Source organism: Hyla sarda, chromosome 7, assembly GCF_029499605.1.
Source record: "Hyla sarda isolate aHylSar1 chromosome 7, aHylSar1.hap1, whole genome shotgun sequence".
Classification (NCBI taxonomy): domain Eukaryota; kingdom Metazoa; phylum Chordata; class Amphibia; order Anura; family Hylidae; genus Hyla; species Hyla sarda.
The window spans coordinates 148581418-148606303 of NC_079195.1; the positions used below are offsets into that span (position 1 = coordinate 148581418).

The 24886-nt window shown below is 46.4% G+C and overlaps 1 long non-coding RNA gene across 2 annotated transcripts in view; it reads right to left on the reverse strand.

Annotated features, from left to right (window-relative positions):
* The window catches only part of LOC130282571 (uncharacterized), a 272452-nt gene extending 249299 nt beyond the window's left edge, over positions 1–23153 (reverse strand). For both annotated transcript variants that reach the window (XR_008846454.1, XR_008846453.1), the window contains exon 1: positions 23090–23153. This is a non-coding gene — a long non-coding RNA (uncharacterized LOC130282571). The remainder of the gene's footprint in view (positions 1–23089) is intronic.
* Positions 23154–24886: the final 1733 nt, after the last annotated feature.

Here is a 24886-nt window from a genome sequence, read left to right on the forward strand (position 1 = left end):
ACAGGAGTGCAGTGCTTTGCTGTTACACTGAGAAGGATCATTGATTGCTAAACCTCCTATTCACGTTATTGAGCATTGCAGCAGAGAGGGGCAGATAACTGACAGCTGCCTCATACAGATCTCCAAGCTGCCTGAACTTTCTGAAGCATCTTATCTCCTCATTTTTCAGCCCAATTGAGTTAATTTTTTTTGCTCCACAAATCTTCTGCTGCTCAGAATTGTGTGACAGAGTGCAATCTAGGGTTTAATACCTGTATATTTTTTTTTTATTTTTTTTGTGGTGCTGCACTGTTGGGTCCTGCTGCTGTTCAGAAATATGTGATTTTTCAGTGGACTATAGTGCATTTGTACCATGTTGTACCTGTTAATCTGTCAATGGGTTACATACTGTGCAAGTCCAAACAATAGTATTTTTTAAATAGTTTTTTTCTGCGTATAGTTAAGCATATATAACTGCCCTCATCAGTGTATACCGCATAGGTACATCCAAGTATTGTACCATTTAGTACCTGTTAAGCTGTCAAGGTGCTCCATACCGTCAAAGTCCAAACAATAGTATCCACCGGCTGGTGTTTTCCAAAAATACAGATTTTTTTCTGCGTATAGTTACGCTTATTACTGCCCTCATCAGTGCAGACCGCATAGGTACATCCAAGTATTGTACCATCTAGTACCTGTTAATCTGTCAAGGGCCTACATACTGTCAAAGGACAGCCGTAAGTAATCACCTGCTTCTGTTCTAGACAAATACTGTTTAAAGAGTAGTGTAGCGTATTGTAATACCCTCATAAACGCACTAAATATGTAAGGCAGAGAAGTGTCAGGACGTGAACAGAGGAGTGGCAGAGGCCTAAATACTTCAGGCAGAGTTGGCAGCAGACTTGGGACAAGTGGCAGCAGGAGTCGCAGCGAGAGTCCTGGGCTCCCGTTATCAGCCAGCGGTCGTGTCTCCACCAGCAACCCATCTGCCGTCGATTGGTTAACACGCTCATCCACATCATCACAAGTGACATCTGACACCCCCAGTAAACAGTCGGTGGGTTCCTCAGATACAACTTTCAGTTGGCAAGGCCCGGGAGCAGTCCCTGTCCTCCCATTGCCTTTGTCCTATTCTGTTCCCTCTCCTAGAGAAGTATCTTATGCTGTGGGTTCAGCTCCACTATTTACTGAGGACGATCTAATAGAGGACAGTCAGCAGCTACTGGACAGCCAAGAAGGGGAGGAGACATGCGCCGCTTGCTCCACTAGGCGGCCAAGTAGTCATGCGGACAGTGACGTGGGAGGCGGTGTTGCAAGTGTTCAGGGTCCTGAAGCAGACACTGTTGGGGAACCTGAGGAGGACATCAGTGACGTGCACACAACTGTTGATGATGAAGCCGATCGCAATTGGGAGCCGGGTGCAGAAGGGGCTTCATCATCATCAGGAGAAGAGAGTTGCAGGTTGCCCTTGAGGCAGCAAGGCGGTAGCACGGTTGGCAGTAGTAGAAATTCAGGAGTCAAACATGCCTGGGGGAGACCACCTGCTTCGCGGCAGCCTACCTTTCCTGGGAGGTAGTGGAACAGGGGTTCCTGGAGACGGTGCCAGTAGCAGTCAATTAGTGCAGACTGCGGGTGGGAAAATCAGCTACTCGGCGGTGTGGAAGTTTTTCATAAGGCCTCCGGAGGAGGTTCACGTAGCCACATGCAAGATCTGTCAGCAGAAGGTGAAGCATGGCCAGGGTCCCAATGTCGGCACCACGGCCCTGCGTCAACACATGCTTCGGTACCATAAAGTGGCCTGGAAGAACCGTGGCTCAGATGTAGTGGTCCAGCTTGCTGCATCACCCAGTGTCCATCCGCTCCCTCCTTCATCCAGCCAAGGCTCCAACACCTCAGCCGAAGGGAGCTGTGTGTCAAACCCTCCTTCTGTCGCTCCTGCTTCTCCCGCTTTTAGTCAGCCATTCCACCAACAATCCATCGGCGAAGCCATGTCCAAGAGACAACAGTATGCGCCCACTCATCCAATGGTGCACAAGTTGAATGTGCTCCTGTCCAAGTTGCTGGTGTTGCAGTCCCTCCCTTTTCAAGTGGTGGACTCTGCACCTTTCAGAGAATTGATGGCTTGTGCCGAGCCGAGGTGGAGAGTCCCAAGCCGTCATTTCTTTGTGAAGAAGGCAGTAACAGCCCTGCATAAGTTTGTACAAGAGAAGGTGGGCCAGTCCTTGAGCCTGTCAGTGTGTTCAAAAGTGCACAGCAGCGCCGACATGGGGAGCTGTAACTAGGGGCAGGGACTATACATGTCTTTTATGGCCCACTGGGTAAATTTGGTTCCTGCACAGCCACAACAGCAACTTGGACAGGTCACACCGCTTCCTCCTCCACGCTCTCGCACCCAGGTAGTTGGTCCTGTTACAGTGTGCAACGCTGCCTCCTCATCCTCCACTGTGTCCTCGGCCTCCACTGCATGTCCAAATCTTGGTGGCCCTTCATCGTACCATGTGTGTAGGGCACGGCGGTGTCAAGCTGTTCTTCACATGGTTTGCCTTGGCGAACGGAGTCACACAGGGGAGGAACTTTTAAAGTTAATTCGTAAAGAAATCCAAGTATGGCTTACTCCACGAAATCTGGAAATGGGAACCATGGTGACAGACCATGGGAAGAACGTTGTGTCCACGCTGCGACAAGGAAGTGTGAAACATGTGCCCTGCATGGCACACGTGTTGAGTGGCAGCTCATACATGACACGTGCCGTTTGCTGAGGCCCTTTGAGGAAGCCACATTATTTGTGAGTCGCCTGGATTACGCCATGAACGACGTAATTCCACTCCTACATTTCCTACAACAAATGATTGAAACCATGGCTGGTCACGGAAATGGAAACATTACGCCTACATCTCAAGGCTACATGAGCCCTGTGGGGGCTGAACTGGAGGAGGAGGATGATGAAGGGCAGAGCGGAGCACAGTTTAGGTTGGATGAGATGGCCGGTGTTTCTATTCTTCGGACAGGAGAGGAGGAGCAGGAGCAGGAGCAGCCAGAGGAGCTGGAGGGTTATGAGAAAGTTGAGACAGAGGACTCAGACACACCGTGGCAATATGCAGTGGAGATGGAGGCAGGTAGTCCCTCCGAGTCAATTGTCAAAATTCGTCAGCAGGATGACTTCTGGATCTCCACCTTATTAGACCCTCGCTACTGTCCCAAAATGGGGGCCTTTTTTTTTTTTTACACCCACTGAGAGGGAGGACAAACTGACTTACTACAGAGAGATTCTAATTAGTCAGTTGGCTGATGCCTATCGGCCGCATGGTCCATCCACTCGCAGGTCTGACTCGGGGGGCCCTCTGCACTCACCTTCCACTGCCATGGCTGCTGGGGAGGGGAGGGGTGGCAGGAGCAGTACCAGCTCAATCAGCAGCAGCCTGAGTCTACAGTCGCTGATGAGTAGCTTTCTTCACCCGCATAGTGAAGCAACTCATCAGCAGGTAGACATGGAGCAGGACCTGAACCAGCAGGTGGTGGCATACCTTGATATGGCCATGCCAACAACCATTGAAGTTTTGGACTTTTGGGCAGCCAAACTTGATTTATGGCCGCAACTAGCAGAGTTTGCCCTGACAAAACTGTCCTGCACGGCCAGTAGTGTGCCATCAGAGCGGGCGTTTAGTGCGACTGGGGCCATAGTCACCCCAAGGCGAACTCGTCTTTCCACTAAAAATGTGGAGAGACTGACGTTTGTCATGATGAATCAGGGATGGATCAGCCAGGATTTCCAGCCACCAATGCCTGATGCCTCAGAGTAGAATGACCATGCTGCTACACCAACATTTCCCAATTATGGTTGGTTATGAAACCCTCTTGGGTTATCAATTAGGGTTATGAAACCCTCTTTGGTACTGAGATTGCCTGCTCCTAGCTCATCCTGTGTCTTTCAGAAACTACTTGCCTCACTGATGCTTCTGGCCTTGGGCCTTTAATTTTTGGATGTTGAGCAGTAGGATATATGCTGTAAGGATTCCTCCTTGGGGATTAGCTCCGGGATCGTCCTGGACACTGCCACGGGACACGTTTCCACTCAATAAACCCGCAGACAACGGTTATTCATGCACGCCTGGCACCTTGCCAGCTTTATTTAGACAGGTTGCAGGTAAAACAGAACATAACTAAGGAACAAACCAAAGTCCTAGACAGTCTGGTCACTGACTAAACATATCAGCATGCCCTGACTACTATCTGGTGAGCTACCCTCAGCCAGCATAAAATATGTGCCCCTGCAACCTGTTACTCACAGTTCACACCACTTCTTGGACCGCTCACAGTTCGCTGTGTGTCTCCCTGTGTATGCTGTTACCCAGGGAGAGCCCCAACTATTCTGTTTCCTTTCCTTTTAAACACACTTTCCCTTCCTGATACCTCATTAATCAGGCCACAGGTGGAGCATTCTGCAGAGATAGCAAGGGAAATACACCCTTTCCTTGCCACACTGCCACATATCCCCCCCCCCCCCTCTGCTCAGACCACCGGGAAGGAGCACTTGTATTCAAAGGGCAGAGTCCAACTGCCTTTCCTTTAACAACTACGTCCAACATGTTTTGAGGCACTTGGCTTCCTTCATCAGTAGATTTTATCTGCACCACTTCAAATGATGCACCCTTCTTTCATTCGCACTTTCATCAGCCCCCGAGCACAAGACTTTTGGTCACCTTTGACAAATTCCTTGCAAAAAGCTCCATTCATGTCACACCTTTCCAACACCAGGTTCTTCATCTTGGTCTGTGCAGTGCTCTGGACACTAGGTGCGGACAAGGCAGATGCTCCAGGCCTTCGTCTTCTTCTGTCACTGGTATGACCACCGTCCGTACTTTGCTGGTGGCCAACCGAGCCTGTACCACCCATTTGCAGGTCTTCAAAGTCATCCTCCACAATTTCAGGAGGCTTCCCTTTAATGCACCTGTCCATCTTCTCCTAGAGATGGACTCTTCTCCAAATTCTACTTCTGCGGACTTTCTTCCGATGTTTTCTGGAACTAATCCAGCTCCTCTCAGGGATTCTTCCACAACCCAGTCTTCTATCACAGTGACCTGTTTTTAAGGACTCTGCTTTCTTATTAGCCCTTTATTTAGGAACACCAACCTTCACAGGCTCATTTTTAGGCTGAGAACTCTTGGCTCCTTTAGGCAGTTTTTCACCTGCACCTTCAGATGTGTCACTGACTTTACTTGCAACTTCTGCAGTTATCTCTGGTTTAACTTCTACCTCAGAGAACTTCTCTGCCTCAGAATTTTCACCATCCAATGTCAATATCTCTGCAGCTTCAGAGGACTTCCCATATGGTTTCACCTCAGTCTCAGCTTCAGAGGACCTTTCATATGGCTTCTTCTCATGGTCTTCAGGCTCTACGGTTTCTTGCGTCCATTGTTCAGACTCCGCCTTTTTTAGAGAAAGCATCCCTGTCTCCAGTAGCTTTTGCCCCACAAGCAGTTTTTCTTCTTTTACACGGACAACTGTGGCTTTGGCCTCAGTTTCCATCTGAGACACTTATCCTCTCGTTAGCCAGTTCTACTATAGCTTTGTCACTACTTTCTTTTAGGACCTTCATGTTCCCTTCCAGCTTTAAACATTTCTGCTGCTCACTCTTGAGCTTAGCAGAGTTCTTCTTCTCACTTTCCAGCAATTCTGTGAAGTTTTTGACAGTATCCTCCATTGACAGCAGTTGTTCTCTCATCTGCTCATTGTCTTTATTCAGTTGCGCCATCTTGGAAACTTTCTGCTCATAGACTTTTAGCTGAGCCTCTTGTTCAGAGAGCTGAGTACCCAGTGAATCCAAGGCAGCTGCGCGAGACTTAATGTGCGTTTCGTTCTGCGCCTCCAGGTTCTGCACCTTATGAGCCATTACCACTTTCTCCTTCTCCAGCTCTTCCATGGCTACCAACCTAGCCTTGTGATCACTTTGTAGAGCCAGATATGCCCCACACAGGACATTCACTTCTTTATCCTTGAATGAGATCTGCTTGGCCAGAATCTCCAATTCTCTCTCCTTGCTGGTCATAAGACCCTGGGAGCGGGAGAGTTGCTCCTGCAGAGCCGCAAACTCACTTTTGTGGAGCTCCATATCTTTCTGCAGCTGAAGCTTCGCTTCCTGCTCTTTATTCAAGTCTGCAAGCGTTTTTTCTTTCTCCTCTGTCAGGTGATGAACTACTTCTTCCTTTTGAGACAATTTAGCAGAAACCATCTGTAAGGTTTCTTCAAGGTTCTGGATCTGCTCACTTTTTTTTACCAAGACCAGCGTGTTTTTTCCGAGATCTCTTACTTACAGCGGTCTTCTTACTCTCGCTGCTGGACCTTGAGACATTCTCTTGTCCTCTGACAGTCACTTGTCCTTGGCCTGTCTCTTCCTTCAAGCCAACTCGTTCAGACTCTTCTCCACCTTTAGGAGTAGTCTCCCCCTTTTCAAGGGTCTTGGCCACTTGGGCTTCAGGGTAGTTCCTGGACAGTCTCTCTGGACTGTCTCTTTGCTCACTGGCAGACTTCTCTTTCACTTCAACACTGTCTCTCTGCTGCCCAGCAGAAAGGTCTAGGGCTCCTTGGTCTGCAACAACATCTGGTCCAGTGGTTCGATCTTCCTGGTCATGATCCATCTCTGGTCCAGACGTGACATCTCCTTCACTCAGGACTCTGTCTGTGACAGTATGCGCAGCACCCAGCTCCACATGTACTCTCTTCAGTACTTCTGCATTATCCACAGACATCTCTGTAGCTTCTTTTCCAGTCACATTCACTTCTTCCAGGTGACAGCGCAACTCTAACCCCACCTTGGGCTCACCTTCATCTGGCGGATGGAACCCATGTTCCTGTACCGGATCCGTTTCTGGTTTCACTGAAGATTCTGTTTCAGTCAGAGGCACACTTGTCACTTGAGTCACTGGATCCTCATGGACTTGACTCACGGTCTGGTCTTCAGCTCCCCCAGCAGTCTGGCAGACCCCTATCTGACCTACATCTAGTGACTGCTGACACTCCCCGTCCTCAGCCTCTGCCGAGTAACTCTCCACTAGTGTGTGGTGCAAGTCAAGTGTTGTGGGCCCATCAGGTGTACCTGCTCTAGTTACCCGACAGTCTTCCCATAATTGCTGAAAAAAATTGAAAACCCGTCCCCAGTACTACATCATACTCCAAGGAGGGCTCTATTGCAACCTTGTGACCTATAGTACCATAGGGAGTAGAAATACAGACATTAACCATTTCATAACCCCAAATACCAACCTGCATAGACATTATAGTGGGGTCTGGCTTTCTGCTGCTGGACTTTACCAGACTTATTACACATCTAGGGTCTAACAAAACCGTCATCTTTTTACCTTCTATTTCCAGCTCACACAGGTTTTCTTTTGTCCTGTCAGAGGTGGCAGCAGTACTCTTTACATCTGAACACATCAACATAAGTTTTTCAACAAAAACATTATCAGATTGCACATGTTCAAAATTTACAGGACAGTTCATAGCACTAGGACCTAACTCAGGCAAAGTGTGTTTTGTTACATTTTCTCCCAGTCCTGCATTTAACATTTTCTGTTCACCAGATTTTTTCAATCCGATCTGCACAGTGTGAACAGTCTCATCAGTCTTCATGAGGGGTTCCCCACCCTCACATGATTTTGCAACTGGACATAGGTTGGTACCACCTTGAACACTGTTCACACAGTCAACTAGGGAAACACCACCCTCCGACTCAGCATTTTTATGCACAGTCCCATCATTCTTATGTACAGTCTCATAGGGGGAGATTTATCAAAACCTGTGCAGAGGAAAAGTTGCCCAGTTGCCCATAGCAACCAATCAGATCGCTTCTTTCATTTTTAACAAGGCCTCTGCAAAATGAAAGAAGCGATCTGATTGGTTGCTATGGGCAACTGGGCAACTTTTCCTCTGCACAGGTTTTGATAAATCTCCCCCATAGTCTCTAAACATGGCCCCCATAACCCCTGGAACAGTCTTACCAGAATCTCTTGCCGTCCAATCTTTTAAGGGCTGACGCTGGACACCTCTCACCAGCTTCTCTGCTGCAGAACATCGCTCCACTTGCTCTTTAAGTAGCTCTGCAACTTTAATCCCAGCATCACTGTTAGGCTGCAGTGCACACTGTAGTCTTGCAGCTTGGCTTACTCCCACTTGAGTCAGGATCTCTGTCTTGACTTTCCCATAGTCCCGTAAGATCTTTGGATCCAGTTCTCCAATGAATCCATACACCAAGTTTCCCCAGTGTGTCTTGGGCCATGCCTCAAGCGTAGCAATCTTTTCAAACTCTGCAAAGCTTGCTTCCTCTTGCGCTGCAGCAGTCTGCAGCAAAGCACTTATCAGGACATCCATCTTGCAACACTTCAAACCTTGCAAACACAGCACAGTCCTCTGCCGAAATGTCAGCCGCTTGCCAACAAAATTTTCCATTGCCCCTAGCAACGCCTTTATACACAGTCTCAAAACGTAATCTGCACTCTGCAGGTGGCCCGTCCACCTGTCTCCTTACTTGAGAAAGAGCGCCCACTCGCTTGATGCGATCTGTTGCCCTTAGCAACAACTTCACCACAGGCTCAGTCCTGCTCTTGTACTCCACAGCTAGGCTCGTCCCACTGTCTCCTCTCTGAGAAAAAGAGTTCCCACTTGCAACATGCACGATTATTTTCTCTTGGCAACAACTTCACTGCAACTCTATCACTGGTTGCTCCTAGCAACGTGTTTGCCCGCATCCGACACCAATTGTAAGGATTCCTCTTTGGGGATTAGGTCCGGGATCGTCCTGGACACTGCCACGGGACACGTTTCCACTCAATAAACCCGCAGACAACAGTTATTCATGCACGCCTGGCACCTTGCCAGCTTTATTTAGACAGGTTGCAGGTAAAACAAAACATAACTCAGGAACAAACCAAAGTCCTAGACCGTCTGGTCACTGACTAAACATATCAGCATGCCCTGACAACTATCTGGTGAGCTACCCACAGCCAGCATAAAACATGTGCCCCTGCAACCTGTTACTCACAGTTCACACCACTTCTTCACTTCTTGGACTGCTCACAGTTCGCTGTGTGTCTCCCTGTGTATGCTGTTACCCAGGGAGAGCCCCAACTATTCTGTTTCCTTTCCTTTTAAACACACTTTCCCTTCCTGATACCTCATTAATCAGGCCACAGGTGGAGCATTCTGCAGAGATAGCAAGGGAAATACACCCTTTCCTTGCCACACTGCCACAATGCTTAATGCAAATGTCAACATTGATCGTTAAATGTAAGGGGTTATGAAACCCTCTTGGGTACTGCGAATGCCTGCTCCATACTCATTCTGTGTCTTTCAGGAACTACTTGCCTCCGTGCCCTCAGGCGTTGGGCCTTCAATTTTTGGATGTTTAGCAGTAGCTAAATACATGCTTAATGCAAATTTCAACATTGATCTTTAAATGTAAGGGGTTGGTTATGAAACCCTCTTGGGTACTGCTCCTGACTGCTCCTGACTCATTCTGTGTCTTTCAGGAAATAATTGCCTCCCTGATGCCTCAGGCCTTGGGCCTTCAATTTTTGGAAGTTTAGCAGTAGCTAATACATGCTTGATGCAAATTTCAACCATGATCTTGAAATTCTCAGCGCTCTCTGAGGACAAGCAGGGCTCTGTACACTGAGGACAAGCAGGGCTCTGTACACTGAGGACAAGCAGGGCTCTGTACACTGAGGACAAGCAGGGCTCTGTACACTGAGGACAAGCAGGGCTCTGTACACTGAGGACAAGCAGGGCTCTGTACACCGAGGACAAGCAGGGCTCTGTACACCGAGGACAAGCAGGGCTCTGTACACCGAGGACAAGCAGGGCTCTGTACACCGAGGACAAGCAGGGCTCTGTACACTGAGGACAAGCAGGGCTCCGTACACTGAAAACAAGCAGGGCTCCGTACACTGACAACAAGCAGGGCTCTTTACATTGAGGACAAGCAGGGCTCTGTACACTGAGGACAAGCAGGGCTCTGTACACTGAGGACAAGCAGGGCTATGTACAATGAGGACAAGCAGGGATCAGTACACTGAGGACAAGCAGGGCTCTGTACAAAGAGGACAAGCGGTGCTCTGTACATGGAGGACAAGGAGGGCCCTGTACACTGAAAACAAGCAGGGCTCTTTACATGGAGGACAAGTAGGGATCTGTACCTGAGGACAAGCAGGGCCTGTACGAGAGAGAGCAGGGCGGCGGGCGCACTTCTCGGTGGCACAGTGAACTCCGCCATGGTGGGCTGCTGCGCTTAGACTTGAGGTCACGTCACCCCCCCCCCGCCAATCCTCAAGTAGAAAAACAAAGCCACACCCCCCACCCGCATCTCCCACCTGCCAGCTAGCTGTTGGAAGACTAAACTCCAAGTATGCTCTTACAATGAGGACATGGTGGGAGTTGTAGTTCTACCAGCTAGCCAGTGGGAGGTAGATGCGGGTAGATGGCCGGGGAGCGGAGCTTCACAAAAAGTTGTACAAAAAGTAGCATTTTGGGACTTTTTGTGCACCTATTTTAAAATGCTACAGCACGTTTTGTAAGCCAAGTCTGATCTGGCTTAAATTTGAGACTTTTGGACTTTTTGCGGTTTGGACTGGGACAAAAAATACACCCTGATATTTAAGAATAAGCAGTCCATTTTTTTTTGGGTCGGGTCTGAATGCTGGGACCTCCACCAATCACCTCGCGTAAAGTTGCTCTCCAGCTGTTGCAAAGCTACAACTCCCATCATGTCTGGAGCCTCAGGCATTATGGGATGCAGTTTTGTAACAGCTGAAGGCCACAGATTGGAGTACAGTGTCCCCATCATCACTGCAGAACTTACAAATTACAGCAGTGATGGGACAGTCAGGAATATACACAATGATATCGCTGACCTGAGTGATGTCTTCTCTGTTATCGTTCCTTTTCCTCTGGTCGAGATGCCAGGTCTTCTTCCAGCTCCATCTTCTCTGCAGAGTCTGAGGCCCAAACTTCATTGTCTCCTCACTATGTCAGCAGATCCTCATCCTCTGTATGATGACAATAATCATTATAATACTGCCAGATGCTGTGCCCTAAATAAAATACTGCCACACACTGCACCCACTGAATGTAATACTGCCACACACTGTACCCACTGAATATAATACAGCCATACACTGAGCCCTTAATGTAATACTGCCATACACTGTGCCCCAAATATAATACTGCCATACACTGAGCCCTGAATATAATACTGCCATACACTGAGCCCCAAATATAATACTGCCACACACTGTACCCTGAATATAATACTGCCATACACTGCGCCCTGAATATAATACTGCCATACACTGAGCCCTGAATATAATACTGCCATACACTGCGCCCCAAATATAATACTGCCATACACTGGACCCTGAATATAATACTGGCATACACTGAGCCCTGAATATAATACTGCCATACACTGAGCCCCGAATATAATACTGTCATACACTGCGCCCTGAATATAATACTGCAATACACTGCGCCCACTGAATATAATACTGCCACACACTGCACCCACTGAATATAATACTGCCGTACACTTTTTCCTGAATATAATAATGCCATACACTGCGCCCTGAATATAATACTGCCATACACTGTGCCCTGAATATAATACTGCCATGCACTTTGCCCTGAATATAATACTGCCATGCACTGTGCCCTGAATATAATACTGCCATGCACTGTGCCCTAAACATAATACTGCTATTAGTCTTTGGCTTAGCCTTTGGATAGGGGATAAGATATAGATTGCGGGGGGTCCAAGCATTGAGACCCCCCACGATCTCCTGCACGGGGGCCCAGTCAGTATGCCAGAAGCCGACGTCTGACCCCACAGGAAGCCGTGGTCGGCACGCTCCCTCCATGTATCTCTATGGAGTATACGGAGGGGTGTGTCGGCCGACACTTCGTGCGGGGTCGGCATACCTCTTTTCCAGCTGACTGCCAAGGCCCGTACTGGAGATCGCGGGGTCCCAGCGCTCGGACCCCCCCACAATCTAGAACTTATCCCATATCCCCGCATCTATCAATCATGCATATACACCTCCCCCTTATCCTTGGTTTCCTCAGCCTCACACCTCCCCAAACCCCCATCCTTGTTTTCCTCACCAACACCCCCAGCCTCCCCCCCTTCAATCATAAATATATACCCCTCCCCTCATCCTTGGTCCTAACCCCCCAGCCTCCCCCCCATTAATCATACATATACACCCCCCTCATCCTTGGTCATAACCCCCCAGCCTCCCCCCCATCAATCATGAATATACACCCCCCCTCATCCTTGGTCTTAACCCCCCAGCCTACCCCCCATCAATCATAAATATACACCCCCCCTCATCCTTGGTCCTAACCCCCCCCCCATCAATCATAAATATACACCCACCCTCATCCTTGGTCCTAACCCCCCAGCCTCCCATCAATCATAAATATACACCCCCCCCATCCTTGGTCCTAACCCCCCAGCCTCCCATCAATCATAAATATACACCCCCCTCATCCTTGTTCCTAACCCCCCAGCGTCCCCCCCATCAATCATAAATATACCCCCCCCCTCATCCTTGGTCCTAACCCCCAGCCTCCCCCCATCAATCATAAATATACACCCCCCTCCTCATCCTTGGTCCTACCCCTCCCAGCGTCCCCCCATCAATCATAATTATACACCCCTTCCTCCTTGTTCGTCACCCCCAGCCTCCCCTCCATCAATAATGCATATACAACACCCCCCCACTTTATTCTTTTGTTCTCCTGAGCCTACCCTATGCAGCCCATGCTTACCTTAATCACACGCTGATCCGTCCCGCGATCAGCAGCAGTGCCGGGCTCCCAGCTTTACAGCGTGAAGACGCAGGGGGAATGACGCCGCACATGACTCCCCTGCATTCCCAGGGCTACGGAGAAGCAGGGGGGGACAGAGCGGACAGGCAGACAGAGCGGGCGGACACAGACCGGAGCGGGCAGCAAATTTCCCCCCCCCCCCCGACTGCGGACCTGGCCGCCCCTAAGGGCCGTAAGTAAGAAGCAGGGCCGGCCTGGGACAGTGCAGGGCCGGCCCTCTTCTTCTGTTAAGATATGTATCGTGGGTGCCGGTTGGCCTATGCGGGCTGCCTGTGCAGGCCGCTGGGCCTATTTTCATGTAGGGGCCTGGTGCCCATACGTTAATCCCTGCAAAGCGGCCCCAGGGCCGGCGGCCCACCGGGAAAATTCCCGATATCCTGCTAGGCCAGTCCGGGCCTGCCGCTATCCAAAATCTTTTTCAGAAATTTCTAAAATTGCTGTGTTTTTTGGGGGGGATTGTGAAGCCCTGGTGTGTACCTTTGCATCAGCCAACTCCAGGCTGTGTCATTCAGGCAATATATGGGTTACTGATGCCGCTGTGGGGCTGGGTCTTGGAATTTCAAATTTTCTCATAGGCAGCACCCGCTATCCAAAATCTTCGGTTTAAATTTCTTAATTCATCTTTTAACCTTAGGGATTGTGAAGGCCTAGTGCCTACTCATGCTGCTGTCAACTCAGGGCTGTGCCATTCATCCACTATATGGTCTCCTCATGCTGCCAACCCCTTCATGCTGTGTCATTCAGCCACTATATGGTGTCCTCATGCTGCCAACACCTCCACGCTGTGCCATTCAGCCACTATAGGGTCTTCTCATGCTGCCAACACCTCCACGCTGTGTCATTCAGCCACTATATGGTGTCCTCATGCTGCCAACACCTCAACGCTCTGCCATTCAGCCACTATATGGTCTCCTCATGCTGCCAACACCTCCACGCTGTGTCATTCAGTCACTATATGGTCTCCTGACACTGATGCCACCACCAGGCTCTGTAATTGTGCTGCTGTGCGGCAGTGATTCTAAAAGTGATGCCGGTAATCTGCATGTTATTCTGAATAACAGTATCATTTCACTAACCCAGCACACTTCATATGCGTTTTAGAACACAGCAACGTGTTCTATACCCCTATAGAGGCTGTATGTAGGCTAGAAATAAATATAGATTTTCCGCGAAAAAATTCGGATCGAAACAAACTTTGACGGAAAATTTGGCGAATCGGCCAAATCAAATTTTTTAAAAGTTGGCAGGCATGATGAGTATACACCACCTATGTGTCGTACTGTTGTTGCTCTGAAGATGTGTCAGTAACAATTATGCAATATAACGCCCTGCAGGCGTGGCAGGCTTAATGGGTATACACCGCCTGTGTGTCATGTTATTGTTGTTCTGAAGACGTGTCAGTAACCACAACTACGCCATGTATCTCCCTGCCTATATACAGAACGACTATGTGCGAAACTGTCATATAACAGCTATGCGTGGCTGTACCACCGAACTTGATGAACCTATACTCAGGCCAACTATATGCGTGTATGCACCGCTGAAATGAACACACATGTGGTCAGCCACAACCGATGACAAAGAACATGCATGCATGTAGTAACTATTATGACCACATACCTGCGCACAGGGCAACACCCCATGCGCTTTATGAGCATGTGTGCGGCACAAAAACTGCGAGTGCGTGAATCAAATACCATTAACATATGAACCAAATGACACTTTGAGCGCATGAACCAGTCATAAGTACGAGGTGTTTGACTGCCATGAACGTAATATGGATAGAAAGAACGTAAGACCATGAACATGCCCAGAATATATGTGCAGCATAAATGCGAAGTTTGTGGACTGTGTAAACGCCAGCGAGTGAGAGAATAACCATGAGGTGAACAGCATAAACGAGTTTGCACAGTATAAATGCTGTGAATATATCGTCAGTGAGTATATGTACCGTATAATGATATTAGCCCATGAAACTGTATACATACTATGCGCGTACGAGCAGTGTGCCATAAGCGTATGAATTAACTATGAGAGTACAGACGATAAGAAACTCATGGAGTTATCAAACAGTGAAGATGCTCTAATCGTGTGCACCTTGTACCAGTAATGCGTGTATGTCCATTATAAACCAAGCGTATGAACCGTATGGATACCATGCTCGTGCAAATAACGAGTATTACACTGTGTATACCATGATTTAATTAGATGTAGCATATGTTATATCTCTACAGAGCATTGCACCCTACTGTATACCGTATGCTAAATTGAAACAAGACACTCTGCAGAGCATTGCACCACCACACAGCACATGCTACCCTGCAACGAGATCCTCTGCAGAGTATTGCACCACACCAAACACAGTACATGCCACCCTGTGTTGCAACAAGACCCTTTGCAGAGCACTGCATCACACTGCACATGCTAACTGTAACTACCCTCTGCAGAGCATTGCACTATACCCTATATAATATCTTATATTGAAATCATCCCATCTGCAGAGCATTGCACTAACTGTATAAAGTTTGTTTGAAATGAGACCATCTGAGAATATTGCACTATACTGTATATAGTATATATTATATTGTAACGAGACCATCTGCAGAGCATTGCACCATAACTGTATATCATGTATACTATATTGTAACAAGACCATCTGCAGAGCATTGCACCATAACTGTATATCATGTATTCTATATTGTAACAAGACCATCTGCAGAGCATTGCACCATAACTATATATCATGTGTAGTATATTGTAACGATACCATCTGCAGAGCATTATACCATAACTATATATCATGTAAACTATATTGTAACAAGACCATCTGCAGAGCACTGCACTATGCTGTTATACAGTACATGTTATATTGTAACGAGACCATCTGCAGAGCATTGCACCATAACTATATATCATGTATACTATACTGTAACAATACCATCTGCAGAGCATTGCACCATAACTATATATCATGTATATTATATTGTAACAAGACCATCTGCAGAGCACTACACCATAACTGTATATCATGTATACTATACAGTGGTCCCTCAACATACGATGGTAATTTGTTCTAAACGAGCCATCGTTTGTCGAATCCATCGTATGTTGAGGGATTCGTGCAATGTAAAATATAGGAAGCTGTACTCACCTGTTCCCGCCGCTCCGGACCGCGTCCCGCCGCTCCCGATGGTGTCCCGCCGCTCCCGATGGTGACCCCGGGCCTCCGCTGGGCTCTCCTGGTCTTCTCCGGCCCTCCGCTGTCTTCCGCAAGGCCTTACTGGGCCTGCGTAGTGACGTCATTACGCCGCTGCGTACGCCGTTCCTATTGGATGACGGGACGGCGTGCTCAGCAGCGTATTGACTTCACCGGAGAGGGCCAAGAAGACACCTGAGGACCAGCGCTGGACCCGAAGGGCACCCCGGAGCATCGTGGAGGGGTAAGTAATACTCACCGCACCACACGGGGAACATTAAGCTGCTATCCGGCAGCAGCTTAAGCATTTTGTGCTGCCGGATAGCACTTAATGTGATGGCCCCGACATAAAAAAGCATTGTATGTCGATTTGATCTTATGTCGGGGCCATCGTAGGTCGGGGGGGTCACTGTATTGTAACGAGACCATCTGCAGAGCACTGCACTATACTGTTATACAGTAGATGTTATATTGTAACAAGACCCTTTGCAGAGCATCACACTGTACCAATACTGCAAGGGCACCATATACCCCGCAGAGCACCGCAGCACACAGCAAAAGTTATATTGCAATGACTCTTTGCAGACCATTGCGCCACACTGTATACAGCAAACGTTATATTGAAACAACCCTCCGCAGAGCATTGCACTATACTTTAGATTAAAGATAGCAGACAAGCTGACAGGACCACCTAACGAGCGGCCATGCAGAGAACTACCGTAGGGACGGGCTGCACCTCAATGGGGAGGGTGTAGCTGTGCTTGGGGAGAAGATGGCTAAAAGGGTGGAGGAGTGTTTAAACTAGGGACTTGGGGGGAGGGAACCTACAGCAAAGAGGGGGAAGATAGTGTAGATAGAGAGGTGGGAATTATAAATGTACCTGGGGGTGGAGCGGACGGAGGGGTTAGAATAGTTAATAGGAATAGGCTTCATAGGAAAATAAAACTTACACCCTTGAATCCCATTAACCCCAATGACATAAAAGATGGAAATGTAAAGTGTATGTTCACAAATGCCAGAAGCCTAGCAAATAAAATTGGGGAGCTTGAGGCCTTGATACAGGAGGAAAATAGTGATATAGTTGGGGTCACTGAGACATGGCTGGACTCCTCACATGACTTGGCTGTTAATCTGCAGGAGTTTACATTGTTTCGCAAGGATAGAATGAACAGAAAAGGTGGTGGAGTCTGTTGGTATGTTAGAAGTGGTATGAAAGTCAGTGTGAACGATGCCATAGTGTGTGATGATTCTGAGGATGTGGAATCACTGTGGGTAGAATTACAAAAGGAGGGAAATACTGAAAAAATAATATTTGGTGTAATCTACAGACCCCCTAATATCACTGAAGAGATAGAAGGTCGGCTGCATAAACAAATAGAGAGGGCCGCCTGGGCAGGTACAGTGGTAATAATGGGAGATTTTAACTATCCAGATATAGATTGGGGTCCGGGGTTAGCTAAAACTACAAAGGGGCGTCAATTCCTAAATTTATTGCAGGATAATTTTATGGGCCAGTTTGTGGAGGACCCAACAAGAAGTGATGCCTTGTTGGATCTGATCATTTCCAACAACGCAGAGCTGGTTGGTAATGTAACTGTGCAGGAAAACCTTGGTAATAGCGACCACAATATAGTTACTTTTGACTTAAAATGTAGAAAACAAAGACAGACGGGGAAGGCAAAAACATATAACTTTAAAAAGGCAAACTTCCCTGGGCTGAGGGCTGCACTACAGGACATAGACTGGGGGGAGGTGTTCTCAAATACTGATACAGAAGTTAAATGGGACATCTTTAAATCAACTCTAAATAACTGTACAGCTAAATATATACCAAAGGGGAACAAATATAAACGATTAAAACTAAATCCTACATGGCTGACAAATGATGTTAAAAGAGCAATAAACAACAAAAAATAGCCTTCAAAATATACAAATCTGATGGGTCAGCTATAACATTTAAACAGTACAAGGAGCTTAATAAAATCTGTAAAAATGTAATAAAAACAGCAAAAATTCAAAATGAGAGACAGGTGGCCAAAGAAAGCAAAACTAATCCTAAATATTTTTTTAGATACATAAATGCAAAAAAAACAAGGACAGAGCATGTAGGACCCCTTAATAATGATAATGGGGAGGTTGTCACAGGCGATCAAGAGAAAGCGGAGCTACTGAATGGGTTCTTTAGTTCTGTATACACTAAGGAGAAGGAGCTGACATTGGACATGTCAGTGCTGGTAACACATCATGTAATGTACTGAACTGGCTTAATGTAGAGATGGTACAAGGTAAGTTAAGTAATATAAATGTAAGCAAATCTCCAGGGCCAGATGGATTGCACCCAAGAGTTCTTAGAGAGGTAAGTTCAGTAATATCTGTACCCCTGTTCATGATATTTAGAGATTCACTGGTGTCTGGTATTGTGCCAAGGGACTGGCGCAAGGCGAATGTGGTGCCAATCTTCAAAAAGGGCTCTAGGTCTTCCCCAGGAAACTATAGACCAGTAAGTTTAACGTGCATTGTGGGTAAATTGTTTGAAGGACTTATAAGGGATTACATACAGGAATACATAGGGGATAATTGTATTATAAGTGATAGCCAGCATGGGTTTACTAAGGATAGAAGTTGTCAAACCAATCTAATTTGTTTTTATGAAGAGGTGAGTAGAAGCCTTGACAGAGGAATGGCTGTGGATATAGTGTTTCTGGATTTTGCTAAAGCGTTTGATACTGTCCCTCATAGACGTCTGACAGGTAAGTTAAGGTCTTTGGGCTTGGAAACTTTAGTTTGTAACTGGATTGAACACTGGCTCATGGATCGTACCCAGAGAGTGGTGGTCAATGATTCGTACTCTGATTGGTCCCCGGTAATTAGTGGTGTACCCCAAGGTTCTGTACTGGGACCGCTGTTGTTTAATTTAATTATCAATGATATAGAGGATGTTATTAACAGCTCTGTTTCTATCTTTGCAGATGACACCAAGCTTTGTAGCACGGTACAGTCTATAGAGGATGTGTATAGGTTACAAGATGACTTGGATAGACTAAGTGTCTGGGCATCCACTTGGCAAATGAGGTTCAATGTGGATAAATGTAAAGTTATGCATCTGGGTACTAATAACATGCATGCGTCGTATGTCTTAGGGGGGATTAAACTGGCAGAGTCACTGGTAGAGAAGGATCTGGGTGTACTTGTAGATCACAGACTACAGAATAGCATGCAATGTCAGGCTGCTGCTTCCAAGGTCGGCAGGATATTGTCATGTATAAAAAGAGGCATGGACTCGAGGGACCGGGACATAATACTCCCCCTTTATAGAGCATTGGCCTCACCTGGAATATGCTGTTCAGTTTTGGTCACCTGTCCATAAAAGGGACACTGTGGAGCTGGAAAGGGTGCAGAGACGAGCAACTAAACTAATATGGGGCATGGAACATCTTAGCTATGAGGAGCGATTAAAGGAGTTACAATTGTTTAGTCTTGAGAAGAGACGTTTAAGGGGGGATATGATAAACGTATATAAGTTTATTAATGGCCCATATAAAAAATATGGAGAAAAACTGTTCCAGGTTAAACCCCCCCAAAGGACGAGGGGGCACTGCCTCCATCTGGAGAAGAAAAAGTTTAGTCTCAAGGGGCGACACGCCTTCTTTACCATGAGAACTGTGAACTTATGGAACAGTCTACCTCAGGAACTGGTCACAGCTGGAAAAATTAGCAGCTTTAAAACAGGATTAGATACATTCCTGGAACAAAATAATATTAATGCTTATGAAGAAATATAAAATCCCATCCCTCCCCCAATATCGCACCACACCCCTACCCTTCAATTCCCTGGTTGAACTCGATGGACGTATGTCTTTTTTCGACCGTACTAACTATGTAACTATGTAACTGGGCAGCTGCCGCAACCTGTCCCAAGGGCATAGACAATTGTAGCTGTGCGGGTGGCGGGCGGTCCACATGTCGCCATGAGGCAGCTAGCGGGCTGCGCGAGATGCTGAGGCCGCGCCACCCCCAGCACCGATTTAACTCACCTGCTTGCTGTTCCTGGACCCCACTACCGCTGCGGGCAGAGCCAGCCAGGACCATACCTACCCTATATTACCTTACTAGCTGAGTACCCGGTGTTGCCCGGTTTTTCCTTCCTCATCCTTGTTGGGGAGGAAAATCAACAGAGGAGGAAACTTTTGACTTCACATCCCATCCCTATATATTGTTGTCATATCCCAACCCCATATCCAGTCCTCATACCCCGACCTCCTGTCCTGACCTACTATCCAGTCCTCCTATCTCGACCTCCTATCCCGTCCTCATATCCAGACCTCCTATCCCAACCTCCTATCCCGTCCTTCTATCTCTACCTCCTATCTCCACCTCATATCCTGACCTCCTAACTCAACCTCCTATCCCATCCTCCTATCCCCTCCTCCTATACCGACCTCCTATCCCGACCTCCTATCCCAACCTCCTATCCCATCCTCCTATCCCCTCCTCCTATCTTGACCTCCTAGCCCGACCTCCTATCCCAACCTCCTATCCCGTCCTCTTATCTTGACCTCCTATCCCGACCTCCTATCCCGTCCTCCTATTCTGTCCTCATATCCTGACCTCCTAACTCGACCTCCTATCCCGTCCTCATATCCCGACCTCCTATCCCGTTCCTCCTATCTCCACCTCATATCCTGACCTCCTAACTCGACCTCCTATCCCAACCTCCTATCTCAACCTCCTATGTCAACCTCCTATCCTGACCTCCTATCTCATCCTCCTATCCCGTCCTCCTATCCCGATCTCCTATCCCGACCTCCTATCCCAACCGCCTATCTCGACCTCCTATCCCGTCCTCAAATCCCATCCTCATATCCCGACCTCCTAACTCGACCTATCCCGACCTCATATCCCGACCCGTAATATGTGCACCAGGTATTGAAATATCTCCAGCCGTACAGAAGTTATGTGAGAACATACATTTTCCATTGATTTTCATGGGACTTTAAACAAAAACCCCGACCCTCACAAATGGGTGTGGTTAAGGGTTAAATTAACTATCTTATAATTTAAGTGGACATGTAAGTAACATGCGACCAAGTATTATCGAAATATCTCCAGCCGTTTGGAAGTTATGCAGTAACATATATTTCCATTGACTTGTATGGGACTTTAAACATAAGCCCCGCCCCTGGCAAATAGGGGTGAGTAAGGGTTAAATCACCTATCCTATGTTTGTTGCTGACATATAAGTAACATGTGTGCCAAGTTTCATGTTAATATCTTTTGCCGTTTGGAAGTTTTTGTGGAACATACACACACACACACACGTTGAGTATTGTATATATAGAGATAATCAGAGTGAGACACAGCATCCCCAGATAAGACAGCCAGCAGAGCTGCCAGGGATGCCGCGCCTGCACCCCTCTAGCCAGACTCATGATCGGCGAGGCCTCGGCACCGTTAGCAGCAGCTCTGAAGATTTTTACGGGAGATTCAAACACCAGACACAGGAAGCAGAGGCTTCCACAAAAACGACACGTTCTCCGCCCCTGTTGGAGAGGGAGGAGTTATATACACACGCCCACACCTGTTCCCAATAAGCCCCACCTGGAAGTGCAGGGAGCGAAAATTACTTCCGCCCCTTGCACAAATGCAGCCCTGCGGGCTTTATACGAATGAATGGATAGATATCAGCAGTTACAGCCACCCACAGTCCTGTGTAAATTCAACAAGGTATTGTTAATCCAATAGGTGTGGTTCAACAAGGTATTGTTATATCCAGTATTGTTATAGATAGTTAGTAAAAGATTTGCAGTTGTTTTATAACAAATTTTGCAATAAGGTTGGGTGCTCTGCACCACTCACCGCACCGCTGTGTGAAGATCTCCGGAAAGTGAAAGTGTCAGAGCAGATTTCGCTTCTGTGGACCGGCACGGCTAGGCGGCCGGCCTGGGATGTTATAGATGTTCGTATGAAGGTCTTACTGTGTCCGGAGTTGCACAAATCTGCGTCCGGCCATTAACCACGGTGGAAGGCTTGCAGTGGTCCGGCGGTGAGTGGGAGCGACGTCCTCGTGTATCAAGCGCTGGCAGGCACACGTCTGGGCGCTGGGCCTCAAACTGGGGGGTTCCAGCAGTTGAGAATGGTGGATGGAGGTTCTAGGATGTAGTTCTTCTGGTGGGTGGTCTGTGTTGCTGGGTCATATATCTATGCTAGACGCGTTTCGGGGTGTCCCCTTCCTCAGTAGCAGTACAATGATTTAGTGGTTACCTCATGTGGGTATTGGTCACATAGAGTCCATAAAATGGTAATGTTAATAAGTGTTAATTGGTGTCTCAGATGATTAGTGTTTCAGATAAATTGTGGACAGGATTTTTCGCCTGGAGAGACTCAAAATGCGGACCAGATTGACATTAGTGACTTGAATACAACTAGTTAGTTGATTTAACATTGTATAATAGATAAATAAATATATATTGTTTAGTAGTATGGATATATATATATATATATATATATATATATATATATATATATATATATATATTATAATATAATAAGTTAATAATAATGATTATTTGAGGTAGTGTACAGGTGTATGGAAAAAAACAAAAGAATGGAGTCATTACTCAAACTATAGGAAAAATATATAAATTTTATCAGAGCATTATAAAATACAAAAAGAGATTTCCACAAAAGTGGGGGATTAGAAGAAAAAAAAGTATTGCACTGAACCCAGGTATAACACCTCATAAACTTGGACATTACCCAACCAAGATGTGCAAAATAAATGCTACAAAAAAGTAGACATAGTTTTTCCAGCTAACAGCTTTCTTATCATACAGCAGCATAAATGAAAATGGGGGTACAAACATACATACTTAAATCACAAGCAGCGGGTACCAGGGAGCAGCACAATACCACCCCAACGCGGCGTTTCGGGACCAACCTTTGTCGAGGGGTAATTGTCCACCAGACTACACACAGTATTTATATATAGATATCCACAAATGATCTCGCTCTTTTCTTAATCAGAGATCCTAATCTCACCTGCAGACGCCCGGCTTCCATTAGCGCATGTGTTACGGAGCTAACCGGCCTCCGTCCACTTCCGTCAGCGCGTCACGGAGGGCTGGTCAGCTGACCGAGCCAGCATTAGCTGACCCGGGCAGCCGTCCCGCCCCCCGCAATGACGCAAGGAAGGGAAGTCGGCCATCCGCACATGCGCACCAGCCAAAAGTGGGGACTTAGTCTGTGTTGCACTATAGAAAGTGCTCTATACATAACAATAGGGCCGGCCCATATTAAAATTACATGAAAATAATCAAGATAAAAATCTCCTATGGTGTTTATGTTCCAATAACTATAAATTATCATAGGAATCTTATATTTAAACAAAATACGAAAAAAAGAAAGTATGAACGATGGACATGTGATAAGAGTGCCGAGAGACTGACAAGTGAATGTGATGACAGAATGTGAACAGTGTATAATATATATATTAAAAATATTAAACAATATATAAAATACCCATAAGGGACATATTTAATGTTGTATAGAGAAAAATGTGTCTGTGAAGATATATATATATATATATATATATATATATATATATATATATATATATATATATATGATAAAGGAGTATGAGAAATATGGGGATGCATATGCATATGCACATACAAAAAATAAACATGTACACATTCACATGCACTTCCTTCTAATAGTGCATATTTAATTAATTAATTAAAAAGTGAAGAATTAATAATGTTATAAATAAAAAAGTGAAAAACATGTCTTACATCAATTAAAATATCAGTGCCATAAATATTATTCTATATGTGAACCAACCTATATTATAAAAGTGAAAAAAAAATGAACTTAAAACGTGAATTACATCAATAATAATTAATTAAAAATGAATGTGGACTACATGAAAGGGGGAATAGTTCCCCACAATAAAGTGCATAAAGTGCTTAGAAGTGTACTGAAAGGAAGAAGAAAGGGGGAGGGGGGGAGGAGAGGGAGGGGGTCGGAGGAGGAAGGAAGGGGGGAAGGGGGGGAGGGGGGAGGGAAAGGGGGGGGGGGGAAAGAGAAAAGATAAATATAAGGAAGTATAAAAATGATAATAGTAAAAGGCATAAAGAAACCATAAGGGGAGAATACATTAAAGAAATATCTCTTAATGTAAATTTGGGGGGGGGGGGGGGGGTTCTATTGCTGGATGTTTGATTGTAGACAAAGTCCAAGCTTTTCCTATTATGGGTATTCCTAGCATCCAATAATTCAGGTGGACTGATGTAGATTACGAATGTCATGGCAATCAAGAGGTGGAGCTGAAAGAGATGAATAATAAAAACATGGTTAAAAACACAAGTAATGGTTTTTCGAATCATGAATGTTCTGGTACATGAGGAGTTAGAGAAGGTGTTAGTCTTTTCTATGTTTGGGCAAGAGACACAATTGCCGCACGGCGAGCAACCTTTCTTGGGAGATTTTGACCCAAAGATATATGATGTATTCAATGGTTTGTACTGACTTCTCACCAATAGGTCTTTGAGATTCTTTGATCTCCTTCCTGTAATCGTTGCTTCCGGTGTCACATAATTCTTCAGGATTGGGTCTGAAGTTAAAAGGGACCAATATTTTCCCAAACATTTTCTCATGTTTTTATAATTTATAGTTATTGGAACATAAACACCATAGGAGATTTTTATTTTGATTATTTTTATGAATTGTTATGTATAGAGCACTTTCTATAGTGCAACACAGACTAAGTCCCCACTTTTGGCTGGTGCGCATGTGAGGATGGCCGGCTCCCCTTCCTTGCGTCATTGCGGGGGGCGG